At 38.5% G+C, this 22,832-nt stretch overlaps 1 long non-coding RNA gene across 1 annotated transcript in view; it reads right to left on the reverse strand.

The window, feature by feature from the left end:
- The window catches only part of LOC106509390, a 60,996-nt gene extending 39,545 nt beyond the window's left edge, over nucleotides 1-21,451 (reverse strand). Inside the window, exons 1-2 of the long non-coding RNA XR_002341535.1 lie at nucleotides 20,852-21,451; nucleotides 20,366-20,467 (exon numbers count right to left, since the gene is read on the reverse strand). This is a non-coding gene — a long non-coding RNA (uncharacterized LOC106509390). The remainder of the gene's footprint in view (nucleotides 1-20,365; nucleotides 20,468-20,851) is intronic.

A 22,832-nucleotide genomic window follows, 5' to 3' on the forward strand; every position in this document is an offset into this window, starting at 1 on the left:
CCACAACTTCCACATGCTGTGGGTGTGGCAGATAAACAAATAAAACAAGCTACAAGAATATGGAGTTCCCATGGTGGCTCAGTGGTTGACAAATCCGACTAGGAACCATGAGGTTGCGAGTTCAATCCCTGGCCTTGCTCAGCGGGTTAAGGATCCGGCGTTGCCCAGTGAGCTGTGGTGTAGGTTGCAGACGCAGCTCAGATCCTGCGTTGCTGTGGCTCTGGCATAGGCCAGTGGCTACAGCTCTGATTAGACCCCCTAGCCCGGTAACCTCCATTTGCCTTGGGAGCAGCCCTAGAAAAGGCAAAAAAGACAACAACAAAAAAGAATACAACACAAGTACAACATGGGGAATATAGTAAACATTTTATAATAACTATAGTATAACCTTTAAAAATTATGTGTCATGATATTGTACACTTAGAACTTATGTATTATATACCAACTACAGTTCGATTAATAAAAAAACTGCTAGAAAAAAAGAATGCCAGCTAAAAAATGTAGAAGGAATGAAAGAAACAGAACCCCCATTAGAACACAGCAGTAGTAATTGCTGCAGGCAAGAACCTCTGCTGAGCGTTAATGTCTGCACCATAAAAGTTTAAGAAGAGTATATTTGCATCATTTCACACTATCTCCTCCTAACAGTCATTTCGCTACTGTAGTGGTTTTCACATAGAAATAAATGTTTTGATAACTCTTCACTCCAGGAGGTGGAGCTTAATTCTTCTATTGAGTGTGGCTGGACTTTGTGTTTCACTTCTCAGGAAAAGAATATAAAGACGTCTACCAGATACTACCTTAACCAAGTGATCGAAGCTGTGATAATACAGGTCCATATCATAGTCCCCATGCAACTAGAAGTACATTTACCTCTGTGGATTCTGCCCCCAAACCTATAACTGCCATCTAATCCTGAGAAAACATCAGACACACCTTAGCAGAGGGTCATGGCACAGAAACCTGACCACTTCTCTTCAAAACAGTCAAAGTTATGAGACAAGGAAAGACAGAGAAACCACCACAGACTGAAGAGATTAACGAAAAAACTAAATGCAATGTAGAATCCTAGATTGCATCCTGGAACCAAAATCTGAATAAAGTCTATAGTTGAGTTCATGGTTTTATACCAAGGTTAATATTTTAGTTTTGGTAAATGTACCATGGTTATATAAATGTTTAAAGTGGTTGGATAAATACACTATGGTTATATCTAAGGGAAAGATGGGTGAAGGGTGTATGAAACCCTCAAAACTATGTTTTCAACTCTTTTGTAAGCTGGAAATTTTTTTTTTTAATATAACAAGGTAAAATACATGCTGCCTCTGAAACTCATCCTTACAAATTCAGAGCTTTTGAGGGTTTTTTGTTTATTCTTATAAATATATGTTTTATTTTTCTTCTATTTTAATATGATAATTTGTGATTTGATAGGAGAGCATTGAAACATAGTTATAAATACCTGGAATTTATTTAAAGTAAGGGCTTCTTACTCCACTTTATTTGTAGGTCAGAAATAAGGTCTAATTGACTAATGATCAAGGCTAAGACAAGTTAGGTTGTGAATGCACATGGACAGTGCATTATGTTCAACATAATGCCTTTGCTGTGCAGAGAAGAACTTGTGTTTGGAATATTTCCAACAGAATATCATCCACTGAGAAAAACATCCATAATTTCAGAGTAAATAACATAAAGGGAACTGAAATTTCATGGTGTTATCAGAAGAAAAAAATAGCCTATATTTTATGTCACAGTATCTTCTGTTTTTAAAAAAGTCTGCATGGATTTATCTGTATCTACCTATATATGTGAAACCGAATTGTTTCAAAATTAATCCATCTTTAATAAATTCAAATCATGAAGTTTTAGACTATTATTATAGTGAGTTTTAGACTATTAAAAATATCCTAACTTAAATTGGATGGGCTATGCTAGAATTTACAAATTAGTGATCCATGGACTGCATTTAGCCCTGGGGCATATTTTCATTGGTGGGCATAGTTTAAATTGTTTGAATTAGTTGCCAATATTTAAAATAGTGAGCTTTTACATAAAATTTCAGTTTCCATTCTCTCTCAAACAGTAAGATCTGACAACAGCAAGCATCCATTGTGACATGGCAGCACTTAGCAAGGACTGGGTGATGGATGCTTGTTATAAGGTGTGCCTGGGTTGTTGTGGTTGTATACAGATTTTTAAAACTTGAAATTCATATGACAAAATTAGCCATTTCAAAGTGAGCAATTCAGTGGCATTTTAGTACATTCACAATGTGCTAAATTCATAATGGTGTGCAGCCACCACCTCTATCTAGTTCCAAATCTTTTGATCACCCCAAAATAAAACTGTTAGAGTTAAGCACTCACACCCCATTCTGCCCTCCTCCTAGCCCTTGGCATCTACCAATCTGCCTTCTGCCTCTTTAAGTTTATCTATTCTGGGTATTTCATATAAATGTAATCATATAACATATGGCCTTTTATATCTGGCTTCTTTCACATAGCATCATTTTTCAAGGTTCATCAGTGCTTCCTTCCTATTTCTGGCTGCATAATATTCCATTGTATTGGTATACCGCACTTTGTTTACCCATTCATAGCTTGTTGTGGACATTTGCCTATTTCTAACCTTTTGACTGTTATGAGTAGTGCTGCCATGAACATTAATGTGCAGTGTTTTGTTTGAATGAATATCATATTTTGATATTTTCTATGAACATTAAGTCTATTTCAGCCATGTCTTAACATTGCCTGTTGTCTCCTACCCTGGCCTGCTTTACTCATTTGCTTTCTCATGCTGCCCCCACAGGCTTTTGCATTTACCTTTTCTGGTCTACGTCCTGGCATGGGCGTATCTGTCTCCCTTCCATTCTTGTATTTTGTTCCAGTACAAAACGAACTATTTGACGAAAACCTTTCTTTGATTTTCTTAAAAATGTGTCTCTACACTAGATCTCTTTGCCTTTTCTCCCTCAATGTTGTTCACTCTCTGATAAATACTGATTATAGATGAGGGTTGTTTTTAATTTCTTCTGTTTTTGACATTAAAAATTTGGACAGTTTGAGAAAATTTCAAATCGAGGCTAGGGTTTTCTCCTTTTACAGTAAGCCATGACTTTATATAGGCATCTGGGTTTAATTATGGCTGGCATCTCTGAACTCTGAAGCAAAACATGCATTGCTGAGATGTCATATGTTTCTGGCAGTCCGAGAGTATAATCACTCCAGTGTCACTCCTCCGACTTTCTTTAACCTCCAGGTCTGTGTTTCCTCCCTCTCCCCGCCTCTGCACTCATGTGGAAGCCTTTTTTTTCGCTTCAGTCCCTATCAGTGTCCCTCTGATTTGCCCTTATTTGCCATTTAATCATTCACTCTAAGTAACTTAACTTCTTTATGGTTCTGTCTTGCCTCCCTAACTAGATTATAAAGCCCTGCTAAACAGAATCTAGTTTTGTTTATTTTTTGTATGCTTCAGAGCAGAGCATATGTAATAGGCATGCAATAAATATTTGAAGTAGTGACTCAGAGTAAAAAACAAAAAACTCCCCTTTAAATATAGCTAATTTCTTAGTATTATTAAGTTGAAAAAGTTGAAATGTTTAAATTCATTTTTCAGTATAATACTTATACTTAGGATTAACAGACGGTAAGTTGAAAAAAAGTTTTGTGTTATAGGTTATGGCAATTAAATTTCTTTCACATCTAGTCAATGTATTGGTACAAGTTGGTGATTCTAAAAATGTGTGTTGCAAAACAATCTGAATGAGAATTGTCTATTGATGTTGGTTTAAAATGGATACCCTTGAGTCCCACCCCTGAATTTATATACTAATACACTCTGATTGTTGAGCCCAGGAATCTGCATTTAAAAAAACAACCTCTCCTGCAGCGTTATGCACTCTAAATTTTGAGAACCACTGAGATTATTTGAGAAGGAGTCAATACCTTCATTTAGAAAATTCAAATTGATCATAAGTTCAACTTTCAAATTGATCAGAAGTTCAACTTAAGTTTGGTTCAGGGACAATACATAATGGAGTTGCATCATTAATGAATGACCCTTTAGTTTCAATTTGATATTTGGGAAGTTAATTTTTTGGCCTAAGTCTACAAATGAGTATTACTGATTTTGTAAAGTTTTAAAAGCATGGAATTAAAATCCTAGAAATGTAACAAATCCCAACTAACCTGAGAATTACTGAGGTGATACAGAATGAAATTATTGAAAAACAACACTGTGATTAAAACTTCTAGGATATAATTAGATGATGAAATGCTACTTTCTCTTCCAAAAGCAGAAAATGCAGTTGAAGAAGAATTATTGCATGACACCCTCCAAGTTATAGTTAGTGTTTAAATATGTTTTTAAAACCCTGCATCATTTATTGCTATTGTGAAGAAGTTCTGGGGTGGGCTGAACAGAGGTATTGCATTCAAATAATGCAGACCTTTGTGTTCTGAGAGTTAAATAAACCATTACTAAGTCATCCAGCAGTATAATGAAACAATCATCAAAAAAATAGTGACACTGTACATTGCTTGCTGGTAGCAAGCAAAACGAAGCAATTTGTTATATTTTGGATAATAAAAAGGAATAATTGCAAGTGACCGAACGAGGGCTTTTTGTTAGAAAAATCAGGAGTTTTCTGGCTGTGTTTTTGATCTACATTTCAATGTTTTCCTCCCTCTTGACCTTTTGACATTTTGCACTTTAAAAATATATCACTTTTAAATGTATCACTTGGGTAAATGGAGCAATAGTGTTTCTCATTTTTTCTGCAAAGTTGTTTAAAATATATTTTTCCTGTGGGATTATATTAAATTATAGATCAATAATTCACCATGTGATTTGGCAGAAGTAGAGCTTCCTTCAACCTCAAGCTAATAAAATAGAGCCATTATAAAGAACTAAATATGTACCAAGGACTAGGCTGAGGGCTTTGTTTCAGCATTACATTTAGCCCTCACTAAAATCAGCTTGCACAAAAAGGAAGATGAGGGTACAGAGCATAGTAACCCCTTTAAGATCATCCAATATCTGCTTTTTTCTTATGTCATACATTGTGTGGCCCTTTTGATACTAGAAAGGGAAGCTTTTCCATTTCCAAACACTCTTTTCTCTCTCACTTAATAGAAGATAAAAACTACAAACATTGCTGGCTTAAAAAGGGAATGCTGGTATTCTGGCAAAGAAGTGTTAACTCCTGGTAGAACTCAAAGCAGAGCTGGGGACAAGTTCAAGGTCGAGAATCTGACGGCTTTTCCTGATTCTTTGAGTCAAACAGTGTGACCTCCTCATTTTGTTTCCATTTCCAATCCCAAGAAATCCAGATAGACCCAGGATCGAATAAAATAACAACAAAACCACATTCCAAAATCAAATAGATGATTTTGGGATTATTTGGGTCACTGGGCCCCTCCACTAATGAGTATAATCAAGAGATGATGTCACATACAATAAGCAATTCTTTGATGAAAGATCCGATGCTTGATTTTTTGTAGGAGTTTAGTTTTGTTTTTACAAGTTTTAGTTCTGACAAGGTTTTAGAATGTCATTGAAATACTTAGCTCTTTAAGAAAAGACAAAGTCATGTTTCAGGAAAAAAATAAAAAAGAATCCAACCAGGAGTAACGACTTAAGCCAGACTGGACAGCATAAAGTATTAACTTTGGGTATTGAAATAACAAGTTAGCAGCCATCAACTAGACTCCCATCAAAACGAAGCCCTCACTCTTTCCCTGGCCCCCCACTTTACTCTTTTCTCTTGCATACAACTTCCATAATGCACTTGTCAGACCAGTCATTAAATTCACATTTGTATGCTGACCATGAGGACTGTTTGGGCTTCCAAGTTGGTCAAGATGAACTCCTTTGAAGCTAGTAATCTGCTGAATTAGCCGAGTTCTTTCATGGTATTCCAGAACAAACAGATCCCCTTTAAAAAAATCCCCACTTTTGTTATTTCAGGTGGTTTGAGTCTGTTATTCTTACATAAAGATGTGAGGGTTCTTCCAAGAGAGGTTCAAAGGGAAATTTAGAAATAAAATGTTAAGCAGATTAAAAGGACCTTTAGTATAATGATCATGTCACACTGAGTGAAAGATGAAGTTAAAATTGGCCATCACTTTACAGTGTAGCCAGTTATTTTTTTCTCCTTAACTTACATAGAAAGAGTCTCAAGGTAACCCTATGTTTTAGAAAGGAATGTTATTATTAGGATCAACATTGGAATAATAATATTTATTGAGGCTTACTCTGACCACCCTGGGAAGTAGGCACTATTATATCTGCTCCCCCCATTTTACAGATAAAGAAACTGAGGCACAGAGGGCTTAGGACCCTGTGCCTAAGGCAAGAATAAAAAGTAGGCAGATGGAGGAGGCAATGTAGCATAATACAGAGCATAGGTATGTAGAAGTGGGTTCAAATTCCAGCTATAGGGCTTATTAACTAAGTAATTTTGAGCCCATTTCTTAGCCCCTGTGCCTCAATGTCCTTATCTGTAAAATGGGATTATAATATCTGCTTCAAAAGTGGTTCTGAGAATTTAAATAATGGTAAATAATAATAATACTTACTGAATGTTTACCACATACCAGACATTTTTCTAAGCACATTGTTAATTTAATTTTTACAGCTCCAATATGTAGATATTTATTATCTCCAATATTATGCTCAAGAAAACATTAAAGAAACTAACTTGCTGGTTAATAGTTGAACTGGGTTTCACAATACCTAGTATAACACCTGACATAAAATAGGCATTGATAATAAGATGATATTAGCACCTAGAGAAAGGAAAATGTTGGCCATGGATCAGACTATCAGTATTGCTTCCCTGTTTTCACGATGCCTTTACTAATAAATATTGGAGAAGGACAAGAGTGGGAAAAAAAAAAAAAGAATACGAGGTTCAGGGGGCCTACCTAGGTAAGAGGATCTAAACTTAAGCATCAGAGTGAAATTTAAAAAATGAATAAACTGGGAGTTCCCATTGTGGCTTAACAGGTTATGAACCTGATTAGTATCCATGAGGATATAGGTGTGATCCCTGGCCTCACTCAGTGGGTTAAGGATCTGGCGTTGCTGTGAGCTGGGGTATAGGTCACAGACATGGCTTGGATCCCGTGTTGCCTTGGCTGTGGTGTAGGCCAGCAGCTACAGCTCTGATTTGACTCCTAGCCTGGCAACTTCCATATGCCCAGGTGCAGCCCTAAAAGGCAAAAAAAATAAATAAATAAACAAACTAATTTTGAGCAAATTCAATTTCAACCCTGTTGCATATGATACATCAAAACAATTGCTGCTACTTCTTCCTCGTCAGAGATAATCAAATGGTGCAGTAAAACAACATATGGAGAGTGACAGACAATCAGATCTAGACCAGTATCCACATGTTTATGTGTAACCAGGTTTGTTGTCATCTAAATAAATGTAGTAAGTAAGAATGTTAAAATTATGTCTTGGGACCATTTTTTCTTTTGCAGGTTTTAAAAAATCTATCTTTTTGGACTATGAAAGACTGCTGTGGGGTTGACTTTTAAAACAGTCATCTTCCAAGACCTATTTTCTCTTTTCCTCTTCTGTTTTCCCAGCTCTATCCGTAGTTCTAACACACACACACACACACACACACACACCAGAGTTATACACAGTATAGCTTTTAAAACACCATCATTAAGCATAAAAAGGCCAAGGAATGTTTGGAACTGGTACACTGGAGCCAAAAAGGTTTATCACATTCTAAAAAAGAATCTTTGGCATTAATGGAGAAACCAGAACCAATTGTAAAGCATAATTACTGCACAAACATCAGTATGTGTGAAGCTAAGATCATTCCTTTAATCTCTCATACCAGAGAAAACCTAGACAATGTGTCCGTTGTTTAAATTCCCACGCACAGTCCTCCCATATCCTGCTAAAACATTGCTTTGTTTATACATACATTTATATAAAATGCAAGCAAACAGCCAAGCTCAACTTCTTAGAAATATGGTTTGAGTGCTTAAAGTCGATTCCAAGTTTTGGCTCCTCACACAGGTTGAAAAACAAAGGCGAGTCACATAGTTAGTTTTAGAGCTTCAATTTCAACAACCAAACAGTCTCATGAAAATAGATGATTACTTTCTACTCTGAAGGAATAACCACCACTTCAGGAAGCTACGCAATAAACTCATTTATAGGAAAGAAAGCTCCCATTTTTTAGTTTCTTTTTGGGAAACTAATTTCCCAAAAGAGTCTTAAAGGTGTCTTAGACGTCTTCCTACCAGGTGAGGGTTTCTCTAAGAATTATAGTTTTTTGGGGGGTGCTCTGTGACAGAATCACACATGAATAAACATCATAATTATGTGAGCTAAAGCTAATCGGGGCTTACTGTGCTCTAAGCATCTTGCTAAATCCTTTACGAATGTAGCTCACAGAATTCACTCACCACGACCTCTAGGCTTTTATCATACTCATCTTACGGGTGATTTTTGTCCATATCAAATTTAGTAAAACACCCTGACCCACCTCTTAAGTTTTTAGAAAAACTGTCTTTTCTTGGGAGTCCTCATACTTATTATGCTTCACTTAGTAATTTCTACTAATTTTCATAAAACATTTTTATTTCTTCAGTCCATAGTTTTAGACAAAAGTTGTGAGCTAGGAATTCCATTATCCTGTTTGCTAGGCAGCCAGAAATCAGTAGGGTATTTTCCATATCCTCAGAACTCACTGTGTAGGAGGCAATGTAAAAATGTAAGCAAAAAGTTTTTGCAAAATAAATTCAGTGACAGAGATACATGTGAGATAGAGAGACGGAAGAGAGGAGGAAACGTGGGAGAGAGATGGAGGACATCAAAGAAAAGCAGCTGAAGGAGCTTATACATGAATTGGGAAAGATGGGATGGAGGTAGTTGGATGAGAAAAAGGGGAAAAGCACCCTGCATGTACAGTGTGTACCAAGGCTTAAAGGCAAGGAACCACTTGATATATTCAATACATTAGAACCCATCATGTAATATACATCTTTTTTTTTTTTTTTTTTTTTTTTTTTTCCGCTATTTCTTGGTCTGCTCCCACGGCATATGGAGGTTCCCAGGCTAGGGGTCCAATCGGAGCTGTAGCCACCGGCCTACGCCAGAGCCACAGCAACTCGGGATCCGAGCCGCGTCTGCAACCTACACCACAGCTCATGGCAACGCCGGATCCTTAACCCACTGAGCAAGGGCAGGGACCGAACCCGCAACCTCATGGTTCCTAGTCGGATTCGTTAACCACTGCGCCACGATGGGAACTCCATGTAATATATATCATTGGCCGTAAAGTCTGAAGTGGAAAGGAAGAAAAAAAGGTAACTACTAGACTGTGAAGGGCCAACAAAGCAATGCTAAGGGGTTTGCATTTTATTCCATAGGCTTTAAATGGTTCAGAGACAAGACAGGCTTAGAAAACTTACTTCAATAGTCACTGTTGTTGTCTAAGTGAAAAACACTGAGGCCTTGAAGTTAGACTTGAGTGGTATAAAATGAGGTAAGGGAGGATTTGGGAGATATTTAGGGGTCAAAATCAGCAGGATTTGTTTGATGTGGAAGGCAAGGAAAAGAGAAGAATCTAAGAGGACTGAGTCTTTAGAGTTGGCAGAGGTATTACTTAGGCCCAGGCTTTGCTGTTTGTCACACTCCCCCTGTCCTCCAGAATTACAGGGGGTTAAATACAAAGATTTACGTCTTTCCCATAAGAGGAGTCCAGAGGTGGATGGTTTGGGTCGATAGAGCTCCATGGAGTCAGTAGGGACTTAGGCACCTTCATTTCTGCTCTATCCTCTTACTGCAAAGCTTCCAACCTCAAAGTCACCTTTGGTCCCAAGATGTAGGCTGGCGCTCCAGCCATCACTATGCCCATGTTTCAAGACGGAAGATGGAGGAGAGGCATAGGGATGAGCCCTTCACAGCTGAATCAGTTTCATTCTTTCTTTTTTGTCCTTTCAGGGCCATACCCATGGCATATGGAGGTTCCCAGGCTAGGGGTCGAATCAAAGCTGTAGTTCCTGGCCAACGCCGCAGCCACAGCAGAGCCAGATCTGAGCTGCATCTGTGACCTACATACACCACAGCTCACGGCAATGCTGGATCTTTGATCCACTGAGCAAGGCAAGGGATTGAACCTGTGTCCTCTTGGATACTAGTCAGATTCATTTCCACTGAGCCACAGCAGGAACTCTTGAATCAGTTTCTTTTAAGAAGACTTCCTAGAAGTCCCCGACAACATTTCTACATCATTGGCCATTGCTTGGTCACATAGCTCTATTTAAATGCTAGGAAGCCTGGGAAATAAGTCATTCTGAGCAGTATGGTACCAGATAAAAATGGGACTTTTACTTATGAGAGAGGAAGATAGGAAGGATGGTTCTGGGGTTACCATCTAGTGTTACATGAGGCTTGGGGAAGATGATGCCACAAAGAGAAAACCAGGGAAAAGTCTTTGCAGAGCATTAAAAAGAAATGAACAAAGGAAGGGGATCTAGTGAGAATGAATGACAGAGGAGGCAGAAGGAAAATTAGGAAAGATGATGTAAAAGAAGCCAAAGAAGAGAGAATGATCAAAAGTGCCAGGTACTACAAATTGGTTAAATATGATAATAAATCAGAATGTCTGCTAGATTTGGTAGGTGGAGGCCATCATTGCTGGTCTGCTAAAGATCCGTTTAATTGGAAATGTGGAGGCAGATACAGTGGGTTAGAGCATGAATTAAAGATTAGAAGACAGTTGACTGTAGACAACACCCTTCACAAATTTGGCAGGTGTGAGAGCAGGCTGTAGTTATGAGAGAGGTTCCATTGTTAAGCCACTGCTTTTGAAGAGGGATAGATACTTGAATATGTTATTGGCTGATGAGACTGAGCCAGTAGAAAAAACAAAGAGGCTGAAGATGTAAGTGAGAGCCCCTAGTCCATCCACATGTTCTGAAATTGAAATAGCTAAAATTCAAGAGTGAAAATTTAGGAGTTCCTGTCTTGGTGCAGTGGAAATAAATCTGACCAGGAACCACGAGGTTGCGGGTTCAATCCCTGGCCTCGCTCAGTGGGTTAAGGATCCAGTGTTGCCGTGAGCTGTGGTGTAGGTTGCAGACGCGGCTCGGATCCCTTATTGCTGTGGCTCTGGAGAAGGCCAGCAGCTACAGCTCCGATTAGACCCCTAGCCTGGGAACCTCCATATGCCGAGGGAGCGGCCCTAGAAAAGGCCACAGATGCGGCTCAGATCCCGCGTTGCTGTGGCTGTGGTGTAGGCTGGCAGCAACAGCTCCAATTAGACCCCTAGCATTGGAATCTCCATGTGCTGTGGGTGCAGCCCTAAAAAGGCAAAAAAGAGTGAAATTTTAAAGAGAAATTGCTGAACTGACAAGGAATTAAGGAATCTACAGATACCCAAAATAATATGAAAGAAGGAAGCCTGGGTGATAAAGCAGCCCCAAAGCTAGGTTTAGTACTGAGGTTTTCTGAACCCTGGAGAAGCAGAGTTTCACTTTTGATGCCTGCGTGGGGTGTGGGGTGCAAGACAGAACACCTAGGTCAGGCCGGTGCTGCATTCCCAGTAGAAGAATGCATAAAGCTGTGACTCCAAAGAGTAAAAACTCTGCATAAAAGTGAACAGGAAATGAACTTTGCCATGCAGAGGGAGGCAGTCCCTTTCTTCTCTTAATAGTTGTGTCGAGTGGAAGCAGGGAATACCCCTTGAGAATTTGTAAGTACACACCTGTTTGCACAATGCAGGTGAAGAATTTAATTTGAAAATAGTCCTTCACTGATAGCGTTTCTAAGTCACTGACAAAAGCAATAGAAATCCTTCCTGAAGGAAATCAGCTCTAAATCAAGCCTCAACGAATTACCCCTAAAGTTCTACAGAAAATTTGCAGTTAAAGGTCACCAAAGATGTAAGGACACTGTTCAAGACTTTTGCTATCCTGCTGAGATGGAGAAACAGGAACTTCAGCTATTTTCTCATCTGAAGGAACTTAAAAATAGGGGAAAAAAACTCCCATGAAACAACAGTTTTTCAGACTTTGGATATCAGGCATTGAAAGATAGTGATCTCTGAGAGATGGGAAACACACTAGATGAACCTTACAATTGCTTTAATTTACTGCCTGAAAAGCCTGTGTGCAGGAAGTGGAGCCTGTGCCGAGAGCAGCAGCTGGCTTGAGTTGAGGAGATGGAGCTGAATGTCTGGAGAGGCCAAGGTAATGAACATTGCAGGGCAGGGTACTGGAGAGGGGAAAGATGCACGGAAAAAAGACTCTGGAGATCTTCCGAGAGTTCTCCTAAAGTTGTCAGTCAAGTACTGATCAGTACAATTTCCTGTGAGGAAACTGCCTGAGGCTGGGGAAAGAGCCACCTAAAAGGATTAGAAGGTACAATTCTCAAGAACTACTTCTTGCTTCCACCAGCCAGAGCACAAAATCTCATTATCCCAACCATCCAGTGGAGAGAGTACTCAGAAGAGTACTTGCTTAAAAGAAAGAGCAAAAAAGACAAATAGTTTTCCAATAACTTAACTGCACCCCAGAAGAAGGCTAAAGGACATTTAATAGTCCAAACCTGGAAACAACTCAATGTCCATTATTGCATAATAAATAAATCATTGTTGTATATCATACAATGGAATACTACTCAGCAATAAAAAAGAATGTACAATAGATGCACACTATGGATGAACCTCAGGATCATAATACTGAGTAAAAGGAGCCAGGCTAAAAAGAGTACAGACCATACGATTTCCTTTATGTAAACTTCTAGGAAATGCAAGCTAATCATTTCTGACAAAAAGCAGTGGTTGTTGAAGACCAGGGTGTCAGGATTGGCAGGGAAATTTTGAGGAGGATTCATGAAGGGTCAGGAGAAAGTTTTGAGGAGTAATGGTTATATCCACTATCCTGATTGTGGTGATGCTTCACAGAGCTATACAGTGGACCATTGAACGACACTGTATTTTAATCTGCACAGTCCACTCATAGGTGGATTTTTTCCAATAGTAAATAACAGTACTATACCAAGGCACAACTGGTTAAACCTGCAAGTGTGGAACCATGGACAGGGCAGGTTGACCATAAGTTATAAGTGATTTTCAGCGGAGTGGAGGGTCAGCACTTGAACCCCTGCATTGTTCAAGGGTTAACTGTACATAAGTCAAAGTCTGTCAAATTGTACATCTTAAATATGTGCAGTTTATTGGATCTCAACTATACTTCAATAGTGTCTTAAAAATAAAAAGAAAATCCAAGGAAAGAAGGATCCACAAGTAAGAATTATCAGAAACGACAACTGAAATAATAATTCTTACTGCAGAAAGGAACTTAATTTGGTACCAGCCACTATAAAAACATATAGCAAATGCATTTTATGCCAAAATATGGAAAATATTTCCTTTAAAATTAAGAAAACAGTGATGGTTAGCACTGAATCTACTGCATATCCAGGCTGATACAGTAAAATAAGAAAAAGAAATAAAAATGATAAAGACTAGAAAGTAAGGAGAAAAATATCATTATTGATAATAAGTAATTCTAAAAGTTCCTACAGATAAGTCATTTTACTTAATGAGAGAGTTAGGCACAGTGGCTGAATGTGGTATGAATATAGAAAAAGATGCATTTCTATATAGCAGCTGTGATCAGTTAGTTGCCTTTTAGCAATGTCTACATAAAGCATAAATTTCAAAGGAATAGAAACTCTTGTGGAGAAATGATACAGTACTACTGAATATCATTAAAGACAACGTAAATGAAGGAAGAGATATACAATAATCTTGAATAGAAAAACTCAATTGAGTGAAGATGCCAGTTGTCTCCAGATTTATCAATAGGTTCAATGTAATTCCAGTCAAAACCCAGAAGGGTTTTAGGAGAAACTTGAAAAAAAGTGGTTCTAAAATGATGTAGAAGAGAAACAAGTTCCAAAGTAGACCAGAAACCTAGGAAGAACAAGATGTGGATGGGCTTGCCTTACCCAGACTTAGAACTCATAAAGTTATAATGATTAAGATGATGGGTAAATAGATCTATGGAACAGAAATATAGAGGCTAGAAACAAACCAATCATATATGCAAACTGAACTCACAATGAAGTCATTGCTGACTGCTAAAGAAAAGATCTATTCAATACATGCTGCTAGCATGATCCATGTGGATTAAAAAAATAAAATAGATTCCCTCCTGGTACAATACTGAAAATCAATATTAGTGGGCCAAAGACTTAATTGTGAAAGCATAAGCATAGCACTTTTAGAAGACTATGTAGTTTAATACCACTTATTGATACAGGAGTTCCTTAGACATTAGAAAAATTAAAAAATGCAAATCATAGAGGAAAAGATTGACAAATTCAATTACAGTACATAACTTCAGTTCATAAAAAAACACATTCAAGAAAGCTAACAGACAAGCCATGGAGTAGGAGATGATATTTGTAATTCATTTTCAACAAATGCTCAACATCTCAAAAATACAAAATATTTTATAAATATATAAGATGTAGGTATCCTAATAGAAAAATGGCCAAAATATATAAACAGGCATTTCATGGAAGAGGAAACACAAATTGTTCATTGGCATAGGAAAGTATCATCCATCTCATCACTAACCTTGGAAATGCAAATTAAAACCACAATGAGCTACAATGGAATATCCACAAATTAGAAACCTTTTTTTTTTTTTTTTTTTTTTTTGGCTGTGCCCATGGTATGCAAAGTTCCCAAGGCAGGGATCAAACCTAAGCCACAGCAGTGACAACACTGAATCCTTAACAACTAGGCCCCAAGGGAACTTGCTACAAAACATTTTAAAAGTACATGTGTTACCAAGTTAGTAAGGTCAGGGAGCAATGTAATTTCTGTGTCCTTCTGGTCTATAAGTTGAGAGAGTATCATTGGAACATTGTTTATCATGATGTAGGAAAGTTAAAACACATACATGCTTTGCAACTCAGTAATGTTTACTAGGCATATGTCATAAGGTAGTTTTAATTTGTCTTTTTCTTCCCTTTTTTTTTTTTTGTCTTTGGTCTTTTTAGGGCCACACCTGCAACATATGGAGGTTCCCAGGCTATGGGTCCAATCAGAGTTGCAGCTGCCGGCCTATACCACAGCCACAGCCATGGGGGATCCCAGCCATGTACGCGACCTACACCACAGCTCACAGCAAACTCCAGATCCTTAACCCACTCAGCGAGGCCAGGGATCAAACCTGCATCCTCATGGACACTAGTCAGGTTTGTTAACCACTGAGCCCTGAAGGGAACTCCAATTTTAATTTTTCTTGATTGGGGTCAGATCACACTGTGGGTAAATCAGTCTTTTTAAAAACAAAAACTAGAGCAGAATATGATAGGATTAAATAGAACAGAATAGAAATAGAGATGATCAGAATATATTTCTCATAGTAAGGTTATGGATTATTTTGTTAACTTTTTTGGATTGCTAATAGTAAGGTTTTGTATTCTGTTAATCATTTTGGTTAGGTTGTAAAATGCCTTTTTTTTTTTTTTTTTTTTTTGCCACACCTGCAGCATATGGAAGTTCCTGGGCCAGGAATCAAACCCACGTTACGCAGCCACCTAAGCCACTGCAGTGACAATGCTTCATCCTTAATCCACTGCACCACAGGAGAATTCCTAAAAGGTATTTCTTATTATGAGCTGTGTTAAACAATATTTGAAAGCCATTACCCTAAAAAATATCCTTTATAAGCAATAGGACACAATTAGAAGAATGTCTAAATAGCATTGCTTATAATAACAAAAAAGCTGAAAACAGCTCAAATATCCAAAAATAGTAATGTGATAAATAAATTTTGGATTAGTCATTAATGGAATATTCTACAGAAATAAAAACAAAGGAATTTTGCAGATTAGTCATGCAATGAAATGCACAATAAATAAATAACCTATTGCTATGCACATCAAAATGGGTAAATCTCAAAAAATCGTATTCAATTCAAGAAGTGAGTCACAGAACATAAATCAGTGTGATTCTATTTACATAAAATTTAAAACTAAGGAAAACTGAGTAATATGTTGCTTAGGTCTACACACATAGGCGTTAAAGCCATAAAGATATGCCAGAGCTTGTACTTGAGTGGGAGAGAAATACTTGAAGGTACTAGCAGTGCTCTATTTACCTGAGTGATGGGGCACCCGTGCTTGTATTTTACCACTTAATCTGAACAGCTATGCTTATGTGCTTTGGTATGCATGATACATTTCACAAATTAAAATAATTTAGATACAAGTAAAAGAGAACTTAATGGGTGGGGGTGAGATCCTTAAGACAATACATCAGGATGGGCTTCAGCACACAAGTGAGCAGACATTTCTTGAACAGAAGGAAGGGAAGAAGAGTGAGAAGAAGCAAGGAAGAGAGCAGATGCAGGTGTACTTTGAGGGCTGTGTGGAGTGGGAAGGTGTGGAAGAAGCCTGATGGAATTCAAGTTGGATGGACTACTTTTAAGAATATAGGCAGTGGGGGAGCCTTCTGGGAGAGAAAGGGTAGGTATGGGGAGGGTAGAAGGCCTGGGGAGGGTAGCAAAGGAGTAGGAAAGTATTTCACAATGTGGAGCAGATAATGCCACTGATGATACTCTAAGGTGCTTTTCATGGGTATATAGGCAATGTCGTTTTAAACATTTTAATAGTTATGAATTAATTCTAATGCAAAGGTTTTTTTCATTTTAGTAGTTTTGTTGTTTTAATGTCTATTAGGAAAAAAATAATTTTCACATAAAAATTAATATTTTATGGATATTACTTATAAAACAAAAATATTGCTTAAGAATTGAGTTAACTTGAAGAAAGGGATTCAGTATATATTCGCTCAGGTACTACTTTGATATGGCAAAAATCCCGAAGGTGGTGTGCAAAAACCTGGGAGACTTTGACTTAAATAAGACATCCAATAGGGCATTTGGGAAAAGAGGAGCACAATGGGTGAGAAGACTGACGGGTTGTGCTGAGACTGAGACCCAGCCACCTGAAATTCCAGCTTTTAGCAGTGGCTCAGACCTTAATCCTTCATTGAGAAGCCCCCATCCTTTCATGGAGATGTTGCCAGTAACCACTGAAGAAGTGGGATTTGTCCAATTCAAGATAAAGCAACATAAACTGGAGAGTGAAAAACAGTCCATTTCTTTTCTTTTTTGTGGTTTAAAACAACACAAATGTATTAATTTATAAATCTAGGTACTGGCAAGGCTAACTTCTGCCCTAGAGCTTCCAGAAAAGAATCTATTTCTTTGCCTTTTCAGCTTCTAGAGATCACCTACATTTCTTGGCCCGTGGCCCCTTCCATCTCCAAAGCCAGCAATGCCAGCTGAGTTCTTCTGCTGTCATTTCTCTGACTCTCTCCTTCTTCATCTTTATGTTCAGCAACTCCTGATCCTCTTGTTTGGCTTTAATGCATGTAAGGGGGTATGCAGTTGTGATAGATCATAGCATGGTCCTGAAGGTGGAAACTCTGCCATGGAAACAGATGAGCGTTGCTAACCAAGAGAGTTGCTAACTAATGTCAGGTGACATTTCACTAGGTGAGCAGGGTTGACGAGAAGCTGAGGGAAACAGGATAAAAGATGAGGAGAAGGGCATGCTGAGTAGAGGGTATGTGAGAGGACCCCCCCCAACCTTCCTAGCTAGATGAACACTGACTAACTAGTCTTGATGAGTGAACTGTTCTTTTAGAGCACTGCATTTTTACTTATATCTTTTTGTTTGTTTGTTTATTTTGGTCTTTTTAGTGTCATACCCATGGCCTATGGAGTTTCCCAGGCTAGGGGTCAAATTAGAGCTGTAGCCATTGGCCAACATCACACACAGCAATGCAGGATCTGAGCCACATCTGTGACCTACATCACAGCTCATGGCAACACTGTGTCCTTCCTTAGCCCACCGAGTGAAGCCAGGGATTGAACCTGTGTCTTCATGGATGCTAGTCTGATTTGTTTCTGCTGAGCCACGAAGGGAATTCCCCTTTTTACTTATATCTGAACACATCTCTTTGAAACTTTCTAGGAAGGCTAAAGCAGAAAGCTGTTATCATTGCTTAGACTTATTTGTAACCCAATCTAGACTGTGGGTGTGGATCCTAGAATAGAAAACAGAACTTTGCATAAGAGCAGCCACATATCAGGAACCTGTGGTTGTCTGGGTAGACTGTTATAGGAAATATAGGAAATGTCCTGGGAAACCAGAGTCCACTGATAAATGATGGAGGGAAACGAGCAGTTTCTCAGAGGGGCTGACTCAATGAGTGTGTTGAGTGTGTACTAGTGTTGGTGCCATGATGGATGCTGGGAATCTGACTGATTAATACAGACCTGGTCCCCACCCTTGTGGAACTTAAGCGGAAGAGACAGACGTTAACTAGCTATCCATCACTCTTCATTCTGGCTTTTCCAAAGCCGTTGGAAATGCCAGAATGAAAAGAGCTAAGCATTTAGAGGTAGTACTTGTTTTTGTTCACACACAAAAAAAAAATATATAAAAAAATTCTTTGTATATTCAGTATGGTGCTTCTTTAGGCTCTCTCCACAGAGCCAACCAGTGAGACTGTGGTATGTGCTTACATTTGAAAAAAATGCGTTCAAATTGCTACTTTCCTAGGAACAGCTCAGTTTGCCACTAATCCCAGACATGCCTGTGGGAATGCTAGAATGCATTGACGGCAACGTCTATAGGCTTTTCCTTAAATGTTAGCAAATATATACTAATTTTTTCAATCCTTTTAAATACTCTGAACAATGCTAAAGAGATAACTAGATAAGCATGGAAAACATCATAATTAAGGGGTAGATTCAAGAACTTCAACGTTCATATTTTTTGAGTTCTTGGTATCTCAATAGTATATCCAATATACATTAATGGCTTCTTAATGGGGGGGAGTCTTTGGAGTCCTTGAGGGTCAGTTGATACCCTTCAGGGTTGCCCATGGATTTCCTAATGTTGTATGGAAAATGGTGTAGGGATGGGCCCAGCGCACTCACCAGATGCTCCAAGGGACCCCGGAAAGTCAAGGATCCCTTTTATAAATCCTTTGAAAATGCTTCCACGCATGCCTTCTATGAGACTATTCATGGATAGGTTTGCATGAATGTCACAGAACCTGAGGCAGTGCAGCACAACACAGGGAACCTGGGCTCTAATTCCAGTCCCCTTGTCATCAGCCACATGACCTTGTACAAGTCTCGCTCCCATTTGAGCCTCAGTTTACATATCTATGAAATGAGGGAAAGAACACTTTTACTTCCTACTTCCTATAGTTTTCATGGCAAATGTGGAAAATGTTAGGGAAACGTCAAGGTGCTATGCACGAGCAAGAGGCTTTAGACAATGTTTACTCTCCATACCTGTAGACAGTGTTATGTTCTTGGTCACTAGAGGGAGCTTTAGGATTCAGGGGAAAGAAAAACCAGCGATGCCTCTCCTTGAAAGCCTGAGGCCTCTAGGAGGGATTCTTTAAAAAGCTTTTTGCCATTTATAAACATCCACTTAGATTTTTTCCTTCTTTCTTTTCCTTTTTTTAAAGCTCAAATAAATGCCTATAAGAGCAAATATGATCACGGTTTCTGGTAACACAATATTTTTCTACTCTTTATAACATAGAATTTTTCCTTCTGACTTTTTCTATGGTAAATTTAGGTTGTACATAAATACAAGGATTTTCCACAATCAATTTAAAAGAAAAAAAAAGGTAGAAAACAACTTTCAAGAGGGCCATAGGAAGAAAGTACTTTTCCCTTAGCGAAAAATGATTCACCACACTTTCTGTGACATGTGGAGATGGTTGTTTGAAGATTTTGGAATTAGGCAGGATGGGGGAGTTTGTTGCCTTACTTTGGTGAGCACTGAGAACTCTGAATTTGGATGTCCTACTGTTACTCTCTGCAGTTCTTAATTGGTGGGCTTTTTTCAAGTCAGTTTTTTTTTTTTAAAGATTTTTATTTTTTATATTATAGTTGATTTACAATGTTCGGTCAATTTCTGTTGTATTCTCAGGGTAGTTATGGAGAGATAGAAATTTTATTCATTGAAAGAACTTGACTGTTCACCAGAAAACCTAGAATGGTTTGAAGGAGGAAGTATGATAGAGTGAAAGATAATGACCTGGCACATTGGGGAATTGCAATTTCACTGACTCGCTCTATGTTTGGGGGATAATTTTTGTTCCCTTTTAGGACCTCAGTTTCTCTCTCTGCTTCCGCCATCCCCCCTACCCCACACATATACACCCAAGGTTGGATGGTTTTTCTTCATGAGGTGTGGATTATTAAGTGACCAGACTCAGACCCCAGGTCATGAAAAGCCAAGTTTTACAGGAGCATGAAATTCATAGACTTACCTCATTTTCGATCCAAATTTCTTTGGAGAAAGTAGCGTCTTGATATTTCTCTTACCTGCAGTTCTTTGGGTTGTATTCTAGTCCCACAGTAAAAAAAGATGCCTGTAGAAAACAGTGAGCATCATGGTTTCATACACATTTACAAGGAGCAATGTAAAGACAGTTGCTAGTACCCACCAGCCAACCTGGCCAATAAAATTGTTAAGCCTTGGTTTACCAAATTTTCTGAATTCTAAGGTAGACTTCTGCAAAGTCTACCTTCCTCATTTTATGTTTTAAAACTGGGGATACATCTGTGACTTATACAGAGGAGTGTTGATCATCCTTACTGAAAAGATTCTTTTAGATCTACAGTTTTTTTTGTTTGTTTGTTTTTTTACGATCAATGGCCTTTTGGAATTGAGGAAGTATTTAGGAAGTACTTTATTTTTGTTTTGTATATTTCTCCCACCTACAGGCTCAAAAAGCTCCCCTCTGCTGGCCTACCTGAGCTCTTCTTTCGACTCTTGGCAGATCAGGAGTCACCCTTGCCGGAAGTAGTTTTTCTCTGCTGATGGAGAGGCAGGAGGTAGCAGGTTATAAAGGATGAGGCCCTGTTAGGCTCATTCATAGCAGTTTATGAAAAACAGCTGCCTTTCCTTGTTGAGGCCCTTGTTGAAGGCTTTTCTATCCTTTCCACTGAAGCCTAATAACTAACCAAGACTAATCAGCTGATTTGGGTCAGAACAAGCCAGAGGCTCTGCCAGCCAACTTTAAGCACGGCTGTACCATGTTATCCACAGGAAATTTGCTGCAACAATGCCAATGGCTTGCTCAATGATTCCATTAATGATTACAATTGCAGTGATTTTCTCCCCTTTTTGTTTTCCAGGGGCTGCTATTTCTTCTTAAAGGTTTCAGATGGTGAAGGTCAGCAAATGGGCAACAGAATCACTGTTCCCTAATTTAGGGCTTCTCAAATTTTAAGACACAAATCACTGGGTCTGTGTTACAATGCAGATCCTGATTCAGAAGATCTGGAGGTGGGGCTAAGGATGGAAGGAGCTGCTCATACCAAAGCTGCTGGTCTGTGGACCATGCTGAGTAACAAGGCCCTAGTTAGTTTGTTTTTTTTTTATATTTTTATTTTTTTTCCATTATAGCTGGTTTACAGTGTTCTGTCAATTTTCTACTGTACAGCATGGTGACCCAGTTACACATACATGTATACATTCTTTTTTCTCACATTACCAGGTTCCATCGTAAGTGACTAGACATAGTTCCCATTACTACACAGCATGATCTCATTGCTAATCCATTCCAAAGACAATAGTCTGCATCTATTAACCCCAAGTTCCCAATCCATCCCACTCACTCCTCCTCCCCCTTGGCAACCACAAGTCTATTCTCCAAGTCCATGATTTTCTTTTCTGTGGAAAGGTTCATTTATGCCTTATATTAGATTCCAGATATAAGTGATATCATATGGTATTTGTCTTTTTCTTTCTGACTTACTTCACTCAGTATGAGAGTCTCTAGTTCCATCCATATTGCTGCAAATGGCATTATTCTGTTCTTTTTTATGGCTTAGTAGTATTCCATTGTGTATATATACATCTTCCTAATCTAATCATCTGTCAATGGACATTTAGGTTGTTTCCATGTCTTGGCTATTGTGAATAGTGCTGCAATGAACATGCGGGTACATGTGTCTATTTCATGGGAAGTTTTGTCCAGATATATGCCCAAGAGTGGGATTGCTGGGTCATGTGGTAATTCTATGTACAGTTTTCTAAGGTACTTCCATACTGTTCTCCATAGTGGTTGCACCAGCTTACATTCCCACAAACAGTGCAGGGAGGTTCCCTTTTCTCCACAGCCCCTCCAGAACTTGTTATTTGTGGACTTATTAGTGATGGCCATTCTGACTGGTGTGAGGTGGTATCTCATGGTAGTTTTGATTTGCATTTCTCTAACAATCAGGGATGTTGAGCATTTGTTCATGTGCTTGTTGGCGTAGTTAGTTTTTATCGCTAGTTTCTGTTTGCAGCTGATGCATCTTAGTAGGATGAAGGATGATTTTTTTTACTCAGACACTGTCAGAAGTGAAGAATGAATGTCATGATTTTAAAGCCCATGGGAAATCGTGAGGTCACAGATTTCATCTTCTGAATTAACAATTAAGTTTTGAAAAGCCATGACTTTGAACTCTATTTTTTTTTTACAAAGCTAAGTATTGAGAATAGACTCAGCATGTGCACAAACACAGAAAACAGAATCCAAGCAGATCCGACTTTCCACATGAGATCGCAAAGCAGCTATTTATTTGAGTTTATTATTTTTTATTGGCAAGCATCATGCTCTGCGCTACATCCAAGTAGGGATCTGGTGGGCACTGCCTGAGAGTTTGTGTACCCATTTCAGCGGCTCCAAATCATCTGTGTACTTCATCTTTATCCTCACTGCCAGGATCCCAGTCTAATTATTG

The sequence above is a fragment of the Sus scrofa genome, chromosome 2, assembly GCF_000003025.6.
Source record: "Sus scrofa isolate TJ Tabasco breed Duroc chromosome 2, Sscrofa11.1, whole genome shotgun sequence".
Classification (NCBI taxonomy): Eukaryota; Metazoa; Chordata; class Mammalia; order Artiodactyla; family Suidae; genus Sus; species Sus scrofa.